At 49.5% G+C, this 19,016-nt stretch overlaps 1 pseudogene; it reads left to right on the top strand.

Annotated features, from left to right (window-relative positions):
• Nucleotides 1-19,016, top strand: part of LOC138522065 (antigen peptide transporter 1-like) — a 149,712-nt pseudogene that overhangs the window by 81,792 nt on the left and 48,904 nt on the right.

The following is a 19,016-nucleotide window of genomic DNA, read 5'->3' as shown; positions in this document are numbered from 1 at the left end:
ATGCGATGTGCTTTTAAATTAAGTGTCTTCCTTTGCAGGATCGTCGGCGAGCTGACTCCGGAATGCGGATCTTGCAGGTAAAGTCTTTTCCTTCTCCTATTCTCTCTTTCACTTCCTTTGTAGGTGATCAGGATGCTGGCAGGCGTGGCAGAAGTCCGAATGCAGGAGCAAACACGGTGAGCATCCAGCTGCTAGATGCAGAACAACGTGAAGCATTGCTGCTCTTCGGGTGTGGTTTAAATAGCCTGTAAAGTAGTTCCAGGTATGTATCCTTCCACTCAGATATGTATTCTTCCTCAGACCACACCCGAGTGATAAAGTAGTCCAAAAGATAAAGTAGTCCCATTCAGTCCTCAAGAGGGCCTGGATGTAGCAGCACGGTCTGCTTCAGGTAAGTGCACATTAAAACACTTACACACATGTCTTGCTTTATGAGCCTGGCGCCTAAGGCGCCAGGACTGGGGTCCAGAATGAGCCTGGCACCAAAGGCGCCAGGACTGCGTCCAAAAGGCCCCAACTTGGGCCTGCTGAGACGTCCTTGGGGAAAATTATGTCTGCCTCTGGGGTTGCTGGGCTGGGCCTGGCTCCTTGGAGGTAGGCATCATGACAGAACGTTTGCTGGACTGAGGAAGACGACGTCTGTTATAATAACCTAAAGCTGACCCTATGTCAAAACCCCATACTAAAAGGGGCAGACTTCTCCAAGGAATTCATCTTACAGACAGATTCCTCCCTGACAGGATTAGCAGCAGTATTATCCCAAGTGCATGATGGTCTAGAGCATCCCATCCTATTTGCCAGTCGTAAACCATTCCCCAGAGAAAGGAACGATTCTGTATTCGAATTAGAGGCCCTTGCCATCACATGGGCAGTCCTCTATCTGAGATATCTGCTGGGAAGGAAGTTTACATTGATCACTGACCACTCACCACCAAAACTAAGGACATTCTGTCCACCTTTTCTACACTCCCTCACAACCCATCCCACTCCACCCCTCCACCAGATCCCCCTCCCTCCTCATTCCCCCTCCTCTCCTTTCACGCCTGATGAAGTTACCAGAGTTGTACACTCCATGAAGGTCTCTTCTAAAAAGGTCTCCCCTTGCTCATACAGGACCATCAAGGATAACATTGGCTCTCTTCCCCCTGCTCTCGCTGATTTCTGAAACCATTCTTTCTTCTCTGGATCTTTCCCCTTCCCCCTCAAGCACTCCCTTGTACGCCCACTGCTGAAAAAAACATCCTCTGACCGTAACTGCCCTGCCAGCTATTGCATCCATCAAGCTACTTGAGAAGCTGGCCTGGTCCCAACTTGTTGGTGGCCTCCATGATATGATATGATTGGTTATTTATAACGTGCTTAATACCCAGAGGTTTCTAAGCACGGACCCGGGGATCAAACCTGTGTTGCTTCGTGTCGTCTTGCTTCCAAGGCGATCATGTTGCCCCTGAGCTATCCTACCATGACTATCAATCTGGATTCCAAGCATCCAGAGGCATGGTAACTGCTCTTCTGAACACCCAGTAAGAACAGCTCACATCTCTGGACTCCAACTCCCCAGCTGTCCTAATCCTTCTCGATCTCTCCTCTGCATTTGACACAGTTAACCATTCCATCCTCATACAAAGGCTCCATGATGCACTTGGTATCTCGGAACGGGCACTGGATTGGCTGTCTTCCTTCCTCACTAACTGCTCCTCCCAATCATCCTAGGCCCCTTCTCCTCTCCTACGTCAATCTCCACCTGTGGTGTCCCTCAGAGCTCTATACTCTCCCCCTGACTCTTTAACATCTACTTTGCTCTCCTTGCACATCTCATCTCCACTTTCTCCTCCAACGTCCAGTGTTATGCAGATGACACACAGCTCTTCTTTAGACTCCCTGCTGACCCTCTTGCACCCTCGATCATCCCTGACTGCCTATCTGCCATCCAGACATGGGGCACCTTCAATGATCTCTGTCTCGACGCATGTAAAACTGAGATCATTCCCATTGGGACCCCTGCTCCCTCCTTCTTCCAATCATCATTGGCCTGCCTCCTTGGGCACTACCCCTGCGCCTTCAACTGAATCCAGGAATCTTGGAGTCATCTTTGACTCCTCTCTTTCCTTCCTCACTCACACTCAGGACATTGCCAAGAAGGCCAACTATCAGCTATTCCTTCTCAAAGGAATTCTACCTTTTCTCACTTTCCCACAGAGGCTCAATGTGACTCGAGCCCTGGTTCTCTCGAGACTTGACTACTCTTGCAGCCTTCTCCTGAATCTTCCTTCTTCCACTCTGCGACCCCTGCAGCTTATCTAGAATAGGCCAGCGAGACTTATCCTTGACCTTAAGCCCAGGGACCGCATCTCTCCTGAACTAAAGTCTTCACTGGCTCCTGGTTGCTGCAAGGATTAAATTCAAATACATCTGCATCATCCACAAGGTTGTCTGGGCCCGGGGACCACACTACCTTCAGTTCTATCTTAGTAAATACTCTCCCTCTAGACCACTATGTTCCTCTGGCACCAACTCTTTGTGTGTAAAGCGTTTTGCTAAACAGAGGACAGGGGGCTGCTCACTTTCCTCTGCGGGCTCCCTCCGTTGGTATAGCCTCCTCCTGCGCCTTGAGCAGGATCTTCTCAAATTCCGGAAGCTCCTCAAGACTTTTCTCTTTTCCTCCTCCTTCCCTCCTTCTCTCCTCTGCCAATCCCACAGTTGATGAATCGGTGTCCTTGCCCCTTATGCATCTTTGGGGCCTTGAACTCCCAAACCAATTCTTCCCAGCTCCTGTCTTTCCACAGCACTTGCATCTGCACTCCCTCTGCTTTGGAGACTCGCATTTACACTTCCTGGGTCCCAGGCCGTGTAGCACTCAACATTCCTCGCACTTCACATGGGCTCGGACTCCCCATCACTTACCCCTTTTTCCTCTTCCACTCTGCACTTGCATGTTATGAATACTCACAAGGCATAATAGGTGTGTCCCCCTCCCTCTTCCCCCTCGGCTCTTAAATATTGTTTTATAATGTTATAATGTATTACCCACTCTCCCTCCCTGCCCTGTGGGTGCTTTGAAACAGTATATTCTTATTGTATAATCGCCTAAAAAGCAAACATTAAATAAATAAATAAATAATTTGGGACGCGGATGCTGCTTGGATGGGCAGGGTGACTGATGAGGGAACTGAGCTTCAGAAGGATGTTTCCTTGGAGGTTGGTGGTGTTCAGGGGAGAATATGGGGGGATGTGAAGTTGAGGGTGTTGCATCCACAGCAGTGTGTATTGTTGTGATGTGCAGCTGAGTGTGGCCATTGCACTTGGAGGCATGTGCCGCGTGGAGCACGCTCAGTAAAGTGCCTGGTGGATGAGGAGCTCCCTTCATGAAGATGTGGGTACGAGTTTCAGCCATTCCCCTCAGGATGCAATGTGGACTTTACAGGGCACAAGGGGCAATGTCATATGAAGGACTGGTCTGGACCAGCAAGGTGCGTCGAAGAGGGGTCCTCAATGGGGATATGGTGCGCTGGGAGGGGAAGCTGGATGGTGTCAGAAGGGACAGTTCTGGTCATGAAGGATGTGATCTTTGGCATAGGAAAAGCAGCAGGAAAACCTTGTACTAGCTCAACAAAACTGCACCTCTCCTTATTGACCCCCTACTCAGCAATGCTCTCTCTCCCCCTCCCAGAATCTGTCAAAGCAGGTACAGGAATCTCTGTCGAAGGCCAATCACGTGGCATCGGAGACATTCTCCAACATGAAGACGGTGAGGAGCTTTGCCAATGAGGACGGGGAAGACGAGCGATATGCGGAGAAGCTGCACGAGACGTACCAACTCAACAAGATGGAGGCTGCAACATACGCAGGAGTCATGTGGACCAACAGTGTGAGTGGCTGCTGAGCGTTCCCTCTGCACCACTAGAGCAATGAGGTGTAGGGTGTTCCCCGTCTCCTACAGTACCACTAGAGCAATGAGGCGTAGGGTGTTCCCCCATGTCCTACACAAGGAGCACAGACGTAATGGGCTGTAGTATATCCACTTATGCTGACCTCTTATATGCTAGCAGTGTAATGGGCTGTAGTATATCCACTTATGCTGACTTCTTATATGCTAGCAGTGTAACTGGCTGTAGTATATCCACTTATGCTGACTTCTTATATGCTAGCAGTGTAACGGGCTGTAGTATATCCACTTATGCTGACTTCTTATATGCTAGCAGTGTAACGGGCTGTAGTATATCCACTTATGCTGACTTCTTATATGCTAGCAGTGTAACGGGCTGTAGTATATCCACTTATGCTGACTTCTTATATGCTAGCAGTGTAACGGGCTGTAGTATATCCACTTATGCTGACTTCTTATATGCTAGCAGTGTAACGGGCTGTAGTATATCCACTTATGCTGACTTCTTATATGCTAGCAGTGTAACGGGCTGTAGGATATCCACTTATGTTGACTTCTTATATGCTAGCAGTGTAACGGGCTGTAGTATATCCACTTATGCTGACTTCTTATATGCTAGCAGTGTAACGGGCTGTAGTAGATCCACTTATGCTGACTTCTTATATGCTAGCAGTGTAACGGGCTGTAGTATATCCATTTATGCCGACTTCTTATATGCTAGCAGTGTAACGGGCTGTAGTATATCCACTTATGCCGACTTTTTATATGCTAGCAGTGTAACGGGCTGTAGGATATCCACTTATGCTGACTTCTTATATTCTAGCAGTGTAACGGGCTGTAGTATATCCACTTATGCTGACTTCTTATATGCTAGCAGTGTAATGGGCTGTAGTATATCCACTTATGCTGACGTCTTATATGCTAGCAGTGTAATGGGCTGTAGTATATCCACTTATGCTGACTTCTTATATTCTAGCAGTGTAACGGGCTGTAGTATATCCACTTATGCCGACTTCTTATATGCTAGCAGTGTAACGGGCTGTAGTATATCCACTTATGCTGACTTCTTATATGCTAGCAGTGTAACGGGCTGTAGTATATCCATTTATGCTAACTTCTTATATGCTAGCAGTGTAACGGGCTGTAGTATATCCACTTATGCTGACTTCTGATATGCTAGCAGTGTAATGGGTTGTAGTATATCCACTTATGCCGACCTCTTATATGCTAGCAGTGTAACAGGCTGAAGTATATCCACTTATGCTGACTTCTTATATGCTAGCAGTGTAACGGGCTGTAGTATATCCACTTATGCTGACTTCTTATATGCTAGCAGTGTAATGGGCTGTAGTATATCCACTTATGCTGACTTCTTATATTCTAGCAGTGTAATGGGCTGTAGGATATCCACTTATGCTAACTTCTTATATGCTAGCAGTGCAATATACTAGCAGTGTAATGAGCTGTAGGATGTTCACAGATGCTGGCCTCGTGCTCATGCCGTGTAGTTCCCCCCAGGCGCCCAGTAGGACCTAACTGCAAGCTCTGGGTGGGTGCACTGTCCTTTGCAACACCTGCAGTTTTGCAATTGTCTGGATGTGTGTGTGTATTCCTTGTGAACCCCAGATTTGAGGGAATGGTGCCTGGATAGGAGCGCACCCCCTGTCTACGTTAATGACACCTTGGATATGTGCACATTCCTGGTGAGTGGGGGCCAGTGTGGTGGATTACATTTTGTCCTGTGGCTGTGTGCACTGTGTGCAAGGATCTTGAGACCTGTGGGAGACTCTGGGGAAAAACACCCAGGGATTGTGGGCCCTGCCCAATCGCATGATGAGCGCCAATGCCTGCCCCGACCGGCACTGCCTTGACAGGCAAACGTCCCAGCTGACCACCGAGCACAGCATTTGAGCAAGTTGAAGTGTGGTTTGAAACAGCTCTCAGCCTGCCAACCACCATACCAAGGAAAGTGAAATGTGGGCCAGAGTCCTCCCTTCCCAAGCTCTGAACCCAAGGTTCATGCCTTCCATATCCCCCAGCATGTTAATGAGTGGAGTTTCCACGCTACCCCCTTTGCTCATCTCCCAGATCCTTGTTGCACATGGGGTTCAATGTATCTGTGTGAGAGAGGGTGGGGCGGGGGGTAGAAAGCAAGAGTTTGGCAGTGGCAAAGTGAGAAAGCAAAATGGGAACGGTCTACAAGAAGTCAGTGGTAGGCGAGCAGGGAGGACGTGTGTGTGTGTGCGATATATATCAGGCAAGGACATCCTGGGCGTGTGTGTGCATCCCTCATGTCTTCCCTCCTGTTTGAGGGGAGGGCTTGCACATCCCCCATCCCACTTTAGGTTCAGAACCACTGTAAAGAGGATGTTTTATTTGCTGCTGTGACCTGCCTTTCATTTCTGCCCTCAGTTCTCAGGCTTGGCCCTCAAGGTGGGGATCCTCTACTACGGGGGTGCCTCGTGACATCTGGCGCAGTCAGTGGAGGGGACCTTGTGGCTTTCATCCTGTACGAGCTGCAGTTCACCACAGCAGTGGAGGTGAGTGCTTAGAGTTATTGCAGTTCTTAAAACTCAGACAGCCCCTCCCCCATATGTACACAAACTTAAGCAAGCCATACGTGAGGGCAGCAGAGGAGGACCCCACGAATAGATCCAGGGAGCAAACCTAATCCATGTTGAGGGCCGTATATAAATGCGTCTGCTTAAATTCTCACTGCAGGAAAAAGTTTTACTAAGGAACGCCACCCCTCCATTCCAAAATGTACTGTACGCCCAGCTCTGACTGCACAGGGTGGGTGATACAAAGATCCAACACCCCCCCTCCTCCATTCCATTAATGAGCCGTGCACCCCGTTCTAACTGCACAGGGCGGGTGGGACACAAATCTGACGACCCCCTCCCTCCATTCCAAAATGAGCCATACGCCCAGATCTGCCTGCACAGGGTGGGTGGGACACAGACCTGACACCCCCTTCCATTCCAAGACTTCATCAAGAACTTGAATACCTTGTTCCTAAATACGAAAATACTGGGACGAAATAGATGAGCTGAGTAATGAAGATCAATGGAGGCCAAGAGCACAAGCTGCGCTCTAGTTGTTGCAGGAAAAGGCAAGCTGCTGGGAGATTTAAACTGGCAGACCAGCTGACAGGGAGACGCTGGCTGGAGAACTCTAGTCCTCTCTGTCGACTTAGGGACTGCAGTGCTGGTGTGAGGTGTGTGGCGCCAACTGGCTCACCGAAGGAAACGAGGGGTGCTGACTGCAGAGGACGGCACGCTGCGAGGATGCCAGAAGCAGATGAGAAGCTTCAGGGCGTTCGCAGGTACCGAAAGACAACCTCCACACCGCCGTAGCCCGGAGAGATGCAGAACGGAAGAGCGGGAGCCGCGATAGGCACAGAAGCTGTGAAGCAGAGGTGGTGAGAGGAAACAAAATGCTGATGAGCCACAGGCTTACTGCAGGAGAACCTATATACGCCATCAAGAGCCAGTGAGTCCACCCAAGGGAAGCAGGGACACTGGGGCGTGTTGGAAACCCTCCCAAAAGCAAATAACATGAAATGAAGTGTATGAGAAAGAGCGAACCAGTCAATATTACTTAGAGACAGAACGAAGGAGCTAAAAGAGACTGTCAAGTTTGTAAGTGTATAGTACATATAAGGAATGCCCTGGCAGGATAGTGTACCAGGCAGAGTCAAGATAGAACAGAACAAACAAGAGAGACTATTAAATCTGTAAGTGTGCACAGTGCACATATGAGGAAAGCCTTGGCAGGAGAGAATATCATGCAGATTCAAGCCACAAGAGAAAGGCCCTGGCAAGAGAGTCTACCAGGCAGATGCAAGCCACAAGAGAAAGGCCCTGGCAGGAGAGTATACCAGGCAGATGCAGGCCACAAGAGAAAGGCCCTGGCAAGAGAGTATACCAGGCAGATGCAGGCCACAAGAGAAAGGCCCTGGCAGGAGAGTATACCAGGCAGAGTCAAGATAGAACAGAACAAACAAGAGAGACTATTAAATCTGTAAGTGTGCACAGTGCACATATGAGGAAAGCCTTGGCAGGAGAGAATATCATGCAGATTCAAGTCACAAGAGAAAGGCCCTGGCAGGAGAGTCTACCAGGCAGATGCAAGCTGCAAACGTATTCATTGTCGAAATCCTGGTAAGGAAGCATATCAGACAGGTCATGTTGAACAGTGTGTAAAATGCATCACCTAAGGAAGGCCAGAGAAGGATCCATCAGGACTAGCAAAAAGCTGTGTTAAAGCATATTGAAAAGGAGTGAAAACCTTGCAGGAGACTACTCCAGGTATCCTACCAAGATACAGACTAACAGCCAAACGGTTTTGTGTGTCAGTTGTGTTGTTGATCGAGAGAAACTTAAGCAACTGTTATCCTTTGAAGTATAAAACAAAGTGAAGAGAAATCCAGGTTCAGGGAACCACCCTCTGGAACAAGGAACTCTCTCCTTCTGGAACCTTTGTGTTGAAGTTACACATTTTCTTTTTGAACATTTGTACACTACTCGAGGCCAAAGACATTTTCCCTTTCACCTTGGAGTTGATTTTTAGAATTTGAGGGCCAGGATAGTACTTTGGACACAGGACGTTTTGCTTTGGACATTCTGACCTTTGACAGACCCTTAGTTTTTTAGTCAGGCAAATGGTAGGTCGGGAAATGGCTCTTAAAATAGGGACATAGAGGTATTTTTCAACCCCTTTTTATTTTAATAAATGTTTTGGGTCCAAACCATGATTCCCCTGTGTCTGCATCTCACTCCTGGCTCCTCACAGTGCCCATCGTGAATAGATCTCTCCATCTGCCTCCAGTGCTGTGCAGGGGTAGATAGCTACCCCTGCACAGCACTGGAGGCGCATTGTGATATCACCCAGCACTTCCTGTGCTTCCTGGGGGTAGATAGCTACTCCTGCTCGCCACTGGAGGCACATGGTGATATCACCCAGCGCTTGCTGGGGTTAGATAGCTACGCCTGTTCGGCACTGGAGGCACGGGGTGATATCAGCGAGCACTTCCTGTGCTTCCCGGGGGTAGATGGCTACCCCTGCTCGGCACTGGAGGCACATGGTGATATTAGCCAGCGCTTCCTGGGGGTAGATGGCTACCCCTGCTCAGCACTGGAGGCACATGTGATATCAGCCAGCACTTCCTGTGCTTCCTGGGGGTAGATAGCTACCCGTGCTCGGCACTGGAGGCACATGGTGATATCACCCAGCACCTCCTGTGCTTCCTGGGGTAGATGGCTGCCCCTGCTCGGTACTGGAGGCACATGGTGATATCACCCACCACTTCCTGTGCTTCCCGGGGGTAGATAGCACCATGTGCCTCCAGTGCCGAGCAGGTGTAGCTATCTACCCCCGGGAAGCACAGGAAGTGCTGGGTGATATCACGATGTGCCTCCAGTGCCGAGCAGGGGCAGCCATCTACCCCAGGAAGCACAGGAGGTGCTGGGTGATATCACCATGTGCCTCCAGTGCCGAGCACGGGTAGCTATCACCCTGCACCTCCTGTGCTTCCTGGGGGTAGATAGCTGCCCCTGCTCGGCACTGGAGGCACATGGTGATATCACCCTGCACTTCCTGGGGTTAGGTTTAACCTCCTGCCTCTTCTGTCTCTCAGGGATGGGTATTGCCCAGTGCCTCTAGGGTTCTGCCTCCATGACATCACATTACCCATCGGGAGTAGATATTGTGCTGACTGTGGCCATGGGGGCACCAGTTTGGGAATGTATCAGGTGCTCAAGAATGTGACGGACTGGGGATTCCAGCCATGATGGCTGGCCAGGCAGCCAGGAGTTTTGGGGGAAGCGGGCCGCTCCATGTTACCTTGATCTAAACATAAAAGGAGCTACCAGAGTTACCTACAGACTGCCTCTGTGCTTTGCTTCACAATAGTGTCGACAATGTGACATGAGAGAACACAAGGTACATGTGCCGGAGGAAGGGAGGTTCCAAGAGTTTTTAAACCTCAAGTTTGATGTTTCAAAGGCGTGATACATAAAACGGAGCTTAAGGGAGGGCCAAAACCACCCGTGGCCAGAGCACAACGTGTCCCCTTGGTGAAGAGAAGTGTAGTACAGAAATAAGTGTCCAGTCTGTTCCAGGAAGGTATAACAAAAGACGTGGAATGCATGTCCCCCTTGGGTGTAGTCAGGAAGGTGAATGGGGATGTATGCTTGTGCGTAGACTTATAGCAACCTATGTCACAGATGGCTAAAGGAACACCCCAACTCCCAGAGAAGGTTCAAGGGGTTTTATTGATTTGTTTGCCATGACACTAGGGCGTCCCTCATTCTCTTGTCTAGATATAGTGTTTCCCACACTAACCCAGGTGTTCACAGTCCCCTCGTAGATGGAGACTATTGACCCATACAGTCGGGTATCTAGCTTGGCTGTCAATGAGAACCTAAAGGCAATTGCCGTCTATATCTAAACTCCCTCCTGGACCTTCTAGTCTAGCTCTTCACTATCAATGTTGTTAGTAACTACACAAGGTTTGGGAATGTGCCTTCCAGACACTCTACCAGGCTCTGTCTTCTTCCTCTCTTGCACTGATATTCCTCTCCCTGTCTCTGAATGTAACACTCTACCAGACTATGTCTTTCTCTCACGCCCTGATATTCATCTCCCTGTCTCTGAATGTAACACTCTACCAGGCTCTGTCTTCTTTCTCTCATGCCCTGATATTCCTCTCCATGTCTCTGAATGTAACACTCTACCAGGCTCTGTCTTCTCCCTCTCATGCCCTGATATTCCTCTCCCTGTCTCTGAATGTAACACTCTACCAGGCTCTGTCTTCCTCTCAACCCTGATATTCCTCTCCCTGTCTCTGAATGTAACACTCTACCAGGCTCTGTCTCTTCATCTCATGCCCTGATATTCCTCTCCCTGTCTCTGAATGTAACACTCTACCAGGCTGTGTCTTCTTCCTCTCAGGCCCTGATATTCCTCTCCCTGTCTCTGAATGTAATGTAACACTCTACCAGGCTCTGTCTCTTCATCTCATGCCCTGATATACCTCTCCCTGTCTCTGGATGTAACACTCTACCTGGCTCTGGCTTTTTCCTCTCATGACCCCCCCTGTCTCTGAATGTAACACTCTACCATGCTCTGTCTTCTTTCTCTCATGCCCTGATCTCCCTGTCTGAATGTAACACTCTACCAGGCGCTGTCGTCTTCCTCTCATGCCCTGATATTCCTCTCCCTGTCTCTGAATGTAACACTCTACCAGGCTCTGTGTTCTTCCTCTCATGCCCTGATATTCCTCTCCCTGTCTCTGAATGTATCACTCTACCAGGCTCTGTGTTCTCCCTCTCATGCCCTGATATTCCTCTCCCTGTCTCTGAATGTAACACTCTACCAGGCTCTGTCTTCTTCCTCTCATGCCCTGATCCCCCTGTCTCTGAATGTCACACTCTACCAGGTTCTGTCTTCTTCCGCTCATGCCCTGTTCCCCCTGTCTCTGAATGTCACACTCTACCAGGCTCTGGCTTCTTCCTCTCATGCCGTGATCTCACTGTCTCTGAATGTAACACTCTACCAGGCTCTGTCTTCTCCCTCTCATGCCCTGATATTCCTCTCCCTGTCTCTGGAGGTCACACTCTACCAGGCTCTGTGTTCTCCCTCTCATGCCCTGATATTCCTCTCCCTGTCTCTGAATGTAACACTCTACCAGGCTCTGTCTTCTTCCTCTCATGCCCTGATATTCCTCTCCCTGTCTCTGAATGTAACACTCTACCAGGCTCTGTCTCTTCATCTCATGCCCTGATATTCCTCTCCCTGTCTCTGAATGTAACACTCTACCAGGCTCTGGCGTCTTCCTCTCATGCCCTGATTTTCCTCTCCCTGTCTCTGAATGTAACACTCTGCCAGACTGTCTTCTTCCTCTCATGCCCTGATATTCCTCTCCCTGTCTCTGAATGTAACACTCTACCAGGCTCTGTCTCTTCATCTCATGCCCTGATATTCCTCTCCCTGTCTCTGAATGTAACACTCTACCAGGCTCTGGCGTCTTCCTCTCATGCCCTGATTTTCCTCTCCCTGTCTCTGAATGTAACACTCTGCCAGACTGTCTTCTTCCTCTCCTGCCCTGATATTCCTCTCCCTGTCTCTGAATGTAACACTCTACCAGACTATGTCTTCCTCTCACGCCCTGATATTCCTCTCCCTGTCTTTGAATGTAACACTCTACCAGGCTCTGTCTCTTCATCTCATGCCCTGATATTCCTCTCCCTGTCTCTGAATGTAACACTCTACCAGGCTCTGTCTTCTTCCTCATGCCCTGGTATTCCTCTCCCTGTCTCTGAATGTAACACCCTCCCAGGCTCTGTCTTCTTCCTCTCATGCCCTGATATTCCTCTCCCTGTTTCTGAAGGTAACACTCTACCAGGCTTTGTCTTCTTCCTCTCATGCCCTGATCTCCCTGTCTCTGAATGTAACACTCTACCAGGCTCTGTCTTCTTCCTCTCATGCTCTGATATTCCTCTCCCTGTCTCTGAATGTAACACTCTACCAGGCTCTGTCTTCTTCCTTTCATGCCCTGATCTCCCTGTCTCTGAATGTAACACTCTACCGGGCTCTGTCTCTTCATCTCATGCCCTGATATTCCTCTCCCTGTCTCTGAATGGAACACTCTACCAGGCTCTGTCTTCTTCCTCTCATGCGCTGATATTCCTCTCCCTGTCTCTGAATGTAACACTCTACCAGGCTCGGCTTCTTCCTCTCAAGCCCTGATATTCCTCTCCCTGTCTCTGAATGGAACACTCTACCAGGCTCTGTCTTCTTCCTCTCATGCCCTGATATTCCTCTCCCTGTCTCTGAATGTAACACTCCACCAGGCTCTGGCTTCTTCCTCTCATGCCCTGATATTCCTCTCCATGTCTCTGAATGTAACACTCTACCAGGCTCTGGCTTCTTCCTCTCATGCCCTGATCTCCATGTCTCTGAATGTAACACTCTACTAGGCTCTGGCTTCTTCCTCTCATGCCCTGATATTCCTCTCCCTGTCTCTGAATGTAACACTCTACCAGGCTCTGTCTTCTTCCTCTCATGCCCTGATATTCCTCTCCCTGTCTCTGAATGTAACACTCTACCAGGCTCTGGCTTCCTCTCAAGCCCTGATATTCCTCTCCCTGTCTCTGAATGGAACACTCTACCAGGCTCTAGCTTCTTCCTCTCATGCACTGATATTCCTCTCCCTGTCTCTGAATGTAACACTCTACCATGCTCTGTCTTCTTTCTCTTATGCCCTGATCTCCCTGTCTGAATGTAACACTCTACCAGGCTCTGTCTTCTTCCTCTCATGCCCTGATCTCCCTGTCTTTGACTGTTACACTCTACCATGCTCTGTCTTCTCCCTCTCATGCCCTGATATTCCTCTCTCTGTCTCTGAATGTAACACTCTACCAGGCTCTGTCTTCTTCCTCTCATGCCCTGATATTCCTCTCCCTGTCTCTGAATGTAACACTCCACCAGGCTCTGGCTTCTTCCTCTCATGCCCTGATATTCCTCTCCCTGTCTCTGATTGTAACACTCTACCAGGCTCTGTCTTCTTCCTGTCCTGCCCTGATATTCATCTCCCTGTCTCTGAATGTAACACTCTACCAGGCTCTGGCTTCTTCCTCTCATGCCCTGATATTCCTCTCCCTGTCTCTGAATGTCACACTCTGCCAGGCCCTGTCTTCTCCCTCTCATGCCCTGATATTCCTCTCCCTGTCTCTGAATGTGACACTCTACCAGGCTCTGTCTTCTTCCTCTCATGCCCTGATATTCCTCTCCCTGTCTCTGAATGTAACACCCTAGCAGGCTCTGTCTTCTTCCTCTCACGCCCTGATATTCCTCTCCCTGTCTCTGAATGTAACACTCTACCAGGCTCTGTCTTCTTCCTCTCATGCCCTGATCTCCTTGTCTCTGAATGTTACACTCTACCATGCTGTGTCTTCTTCCTCTCATGCCCTGATATTCCTCTCCCTGTCTCTGAATGTAACACTCTACCAGGCTCTGTCTTCTTCCTCTCATGCCCTGATATTCCTCTCCCTGTCTCTGAATGTAACACTCTACCAGGCTCTGTCTTCTTCCTCTCATGCCCTGATATTCCTCTCCCTGTCTCTGAATGTAACACCCTAGCAGGCTCTGTCTTCTTCCTCTCACGCCCTGATATTCCTCTCCCTGTCTCTGAATGTAACACTCTACCAGGCTCTGTCTTCTTCCTCTCATGCCCTGATCTCCTTGTCTCTGAATGTTACACTCTACCATGCTGTGTCTTCTTCCTCTCATGCCCTGATATTCCTCTCCCTGTCTCTGAATGTAACACCCTAGCAGGCTCTGTCTTCCCTCTCTCATGCCCTGATATTCCTCTCCCTGTCTCTGAATGTAACACTCTACCAGGCTCTGTCTTCTTCCTCTCATGCCCTGATCTCCTTGTCTCTGAATGTTACACTCTACCATGCTGTGTCTTCTTCCTCTCATGCCCTGATATTCCTCTCCCTGTCTCTGAATGCAACACTCTACCAGGCTCTGTCTTCTCCCTCTCATGCCCTGATATTCCTCTCCCTGTCTCTGAATGTAACACTCTACCAGGCTCTGGCTTCTTCCTCTCATGCCCTGATATTCCTCTCCCTGTCTCTGAATGTAACACTCTACCAGGCTCTGGCTTCTTCCTCTCATGCCCTGATATTCCTCTCCCTGTCTCTGAATGTAACACTCTACCAGGCTCTGGCTTCTTCCTCTCATGCCCTGATATTCCTCTCCCTGTCTCTGAATGTCACACTCTACCAGGCTCTGTCTTCTTCCTCTCATGCCCTGATATTCCTCTCCCTGTCTCTGAATGTAACACCCTAGCAGGCTCTGTCTTCTTCCTCTCACGCCCTGATATTTCTCTCACTGTCTCTGAATGTAACACTCTACCAGGCTCTGTCTTCTTCCTCTCATGCCCTGATCTCCTTGTCTCTGAATGTTACACTCTACCATGCTGTGTCTTCTTCCTCTCATGCCCTGATATTCCTCTCCCTGTCTCTGAATGCAACACTCTACCAGGCTCTGTCTTCTCCCTCTCATGCCCTGATATTCCTCTCCCTGTCTCTGAATGTAACACTCTACTAGGCTCTGTCTTCTTCCTCTCATGCCCTGATATTCCTCTCCCTGTCTCTGAATGGAACACTCTACCAGGCTCTGTCTTCTTCCTCTCATGCCCTGATATTCCTCTCCCTGTCTCTGAATGGAACACTCTACCAGGCTCTGTCTTCTTCCTCTCATGCCCTGATATTCCTCTCCCTGTCTCTGAATGTAACACTCCACCAGGCTCTGGCTTCTTCCTCTCATGCCCTGATATTCCTCTCCATGTCTCTGAATGTAACACTCTACCAGGCTCTGGCTTCTTCCTCTCATGCCCTGATCTCCATGTCTCTGAATGTAACACTCTACTAGGCTCTGGCTTCTTCCTCTCATGCCCTGATATTCCTCTCCCTGTCTCTGAATGTAACACTCTACCAGGCTCTGTCTTCTTCCTCTCATGCCCTGATATTCCTCTCCCTGTCTCTGAATGTAACACTCTACCAGGCTCTGGCTTCCTCTCAAGCCCTGATATTCCTCTCCCTGTCTCTGAATGGAACACTCTACCAGGCTCTAGCTTCTTCCTCTCATGCACTGATATTCCTCTCCCTGTCTCTGAATGTAACACTCTACCATGCTCTGTCTTCTTTCTCTTATGCCCTGATCTCCCTGTCTGAATGTAACACTCTACCAGGCTCTGTCTTCTTCCTCTCATGCCCTGATCTCCCTGTCTTTGACTGTTACACTCTACCATGCTCTGTCTTCTCCCTCTCATGCCCTGATATTCCTCTCTCTGTCTCTGAATGTAACACTCTACCAGGCTCTGTCTTCTTCCTCTCATGCCCTGATATTCCTCTCCCTGTCTCTGAATGTAACACTCCACCAGGCTCTGGCTTCTTCCTCTCATGCCCTGATATTCCTCTCCCTGTCTCTGATTGTAACACTCTACCAGGCTCTGTCTTCTTCCTGTCCTGCCCTGATATTCATCTCCCTGTCTCTGAATGTAACACTCTACCAGGCTCTGGCTTCTTCCTCTCATGCCCTGATATTCCTCTCCCTGTCTCTGAATGTCACACTCTGCCAGGCCCTGTCTTCTCCCTCTCATGCCCTGATATTCCTCTCCCTGTCTCTGAATGTGACACTCTACCAGGCTCTGTCTTCTTCCTCTCATGCCCTGATATTCCTCTCCCTGTCTCTGAATGTAACACCCTAGCAGGCTCTGTCTTCTTCCTCTCACGCCCTGATATTCCTCTCCCTGTCTCTGAATGTAACACTCTACCAGGCTCTGTCTTCTTCCTCTCATGCCCTGATCTCCTTGTCTCTGAATGTTACACTCTACCATGCTGTGTCTTCTTCCTCTCATGCCCTGATATTCCTCTCCCTGTCTCTGAATGTAACACTCTACCAGGCTCTGTCTTCTTCCTCTCATGCCCTGATATTCCTCTCCCTGTCTCTGAATGTAACACTCTACCAGGCTCTGTCTTCTTCCTCTCATGCCCTGATATTCCTCTCCCTGTCTCTGAATGTAACACCCTAGCAGGCTCTGTCTTCTTCCTCTCACGCCCTGATATTCCTCTCCCTGTCTCTGAATGTAACACTCTACCAGGCTCTGTCTTCTTCCTCTCATGCCCTGATCTCCTTGTCTCTGAATGTTACACTCTACCATGCTGTGTCTTCTTCCTCTCATGCCCTGATATTCCTCTCCCTGTCTCTGAATGTAACACCCTAGCAGGCTCTGTCTTCCCTCTCTCATGCCCTGATATTCCTCTCCCTGTCTCTGAATGTAACACTCTACCAGGCTCTGTCTTCTTCCTCTCATGCCCTGATCTCCTTGTCTCTGAATGTTACACTCTACCATGCTGTGTCTTCTTCCTCTCATGCCCTGATATTCCTCTCCCTGTCTCTGAATGCAACACTCTACCAGGCTCTGTCTTCTCCCTCTCATGCCCTGATATTCCTCTCCCTGTCTCTGAATGTAACACTCTACCAGGCTCTGGCTTCTTCCTCTCATGCCCTGATATTCCTCTCCCTGTCTCTGAATGTAACACTCTACCAGGCTCTGGCTTCTTCCTCTCATGCCCTGATATTCCTCTCCCTGTCTCTGAATGTAACACTCTACCAGGCTCTGGCTTCTTCCTCTCATGCCCTGATATTCCTCTCCCTGTCTCTGAATGTCACACTCTACCAGGCTCTGTCTTCTTCCTCTCATGCCCTGATATTCCTCTCCCTGTCTCTGAATGTAACACCCTAGCAGGCTCTGTCTTCTTCCTCTCACGCCCTGATATTTCTCTCACTGTCTCTGAATGTAACACTCTACCAGGCTCTGTCTTCTTCCTCTCATGCCCTGATCTCCTTGTCTCTGAATGTTACACTCTACCATGCTGTGTCTTCTTCCTCTCATGCCCTGATATTCCTCTCCCTGTCTCTGAATGCAACACTCTACCAGGCTCTGTCTTCTCCCTCTCATGCCCTGATATTCCTCTCCCTGTCTCTGAATGTAACACTCTACTAGGCTCTGTCTTCTTCCTCTCATGCCCTGATATTCCTCTCCCTGTCTCTGAATGTACCACTTTACCAGGCTCTGTCTTCTTCCTCTCATGCCCTGATCTCCCTGTCTGAATGTAACACTCTACCAGGCTCTGGCTTCTTCCTCTCATGCACTGATCTCTCTGTCTCTGAATGTAACACTCTACCAGGCTCTGTCTTCTTCCTCTCATGCCCTGATATTCCTCTCCCTGTCTCTAAATGTAACACTCTACCAGGCTCTGTCTCTTCATCTCATGCCCTGATATTCCTCTCCCTGTCTCTGAATGTAACACTCTACCAGGCTCTGTCTTCTTCCTCTCGTGCCCTGATATTCCTCTCCCTGTCTCTGAATGTAACACTCTACCAGGCTCTGTCTTCATCCTCTCATGTCCTGATATTCCTCTCCCTGTCTCTGAATGTAACACTCTACCAGGCTCTGTCTTCTTCCTCTCGTGCCCTGATATTCCTCTCCCTGTCTCTGAATGTAACACTCTACCAGGCTCTGGCTTCTTCCTCTCATGCCCTGATATTCCTCTCCCTGTCTCTGAATGTAACACTCTACCAGGCTCTGGCTTCTTCCTCTCATGCCCTGGTATTCCTCTCCCTGTCTCTGAATGTAACACCCTCCCAGGCTCTGTCTTCTTCCTCTCATGTCCTGATATTCCTCTCCCTGTCTCTGAATGTAACACTCTACCAGGCTCTGGCTTCTCCCTCTCATGCCCTGATATTCCTCTCCCTGTCTCTGAAGGTCACACTCTACCGGGCTCTGTCTTCTTCCTCTCATGCCGTGATCTCCCTGTCTCTGAATGTAACACTCTACCAGGCTCTGTCTTCATCCTCTCATGTCCTGATATTCCTCTCCCTGTCTCTGAATGTAACACTCTACCAGGCTCTGTCTTCTTCCTCTCGTGCCCTGATATTCCTCTCCCTGTCTCTGAATGTAACACTCTACCAGGCTCTGGCTTCTTCCTCTCATGCCCTGATATTCCTCTCCCTGTCTCTGAATGTAATTCTACCCTCGCTACTCTCCTTGTACATCTTCCTCCTCTGTCACCCTCGCTTTCTTCTGGTGAGTTGAGCAGGTGAAGTGTTTTCCGTTGGGAGCAAGCTTCACCATACGACATATGACCACCTGCCTCCAGTGCCCATTAGGGGTATGTTTCGTCCCATGCTCCAGTGCCCCTCAGGGATTGGCATCAGAACATGCCTCCTGTGCCCCTGAGGATCAGCTATCCTATGTGCCTACACGTACGCCGGGTATCTTGCTGCCCTATGCCTGACAGCCCTAGTGTGTCTGAGTGTGCTGCTCTCTTAATCACTGTCTCCCCTGAATCAGGTGCTCCTCAGGATGTACCCCGATGTGAAAGGAGCCGTCGGAGCCTCTGAGAAGATCTTCGAGTACATGAACCGCACTCCACAGATCTCGCCTCCCGGGACGCTGGCACCAGCAACCCTGCATGGTCACGTGACCTTTGAGAACGTGGCTTTCTCCTACCCCAGCCAGCCGAACATTCCAGTGCTGAAGGTACGAGAAGGC

The sequence above is a fragment of the Ambystoma mexicanum genome, chromosome 13, assembly GCF_040938575.1.
Source record: "Ambystoma mexicanum isolate Mex_15411 chromosome 13, UKY_AmexF1_1, whole genome shotgun sequence".
NCBI classification, from domain to species: domain Eukaryota; kingdom Metazoa; phylum Chordata; class Amphibia; order Caudata; family Ambystomatidae; genus Ambystoma; species Ambystoma mexicanum.
The sequence above is the reverse complement of the archived record's forward strand: the minus strand, read 5'-3'. Positions and strand labels throughout refer to the sequence as shown.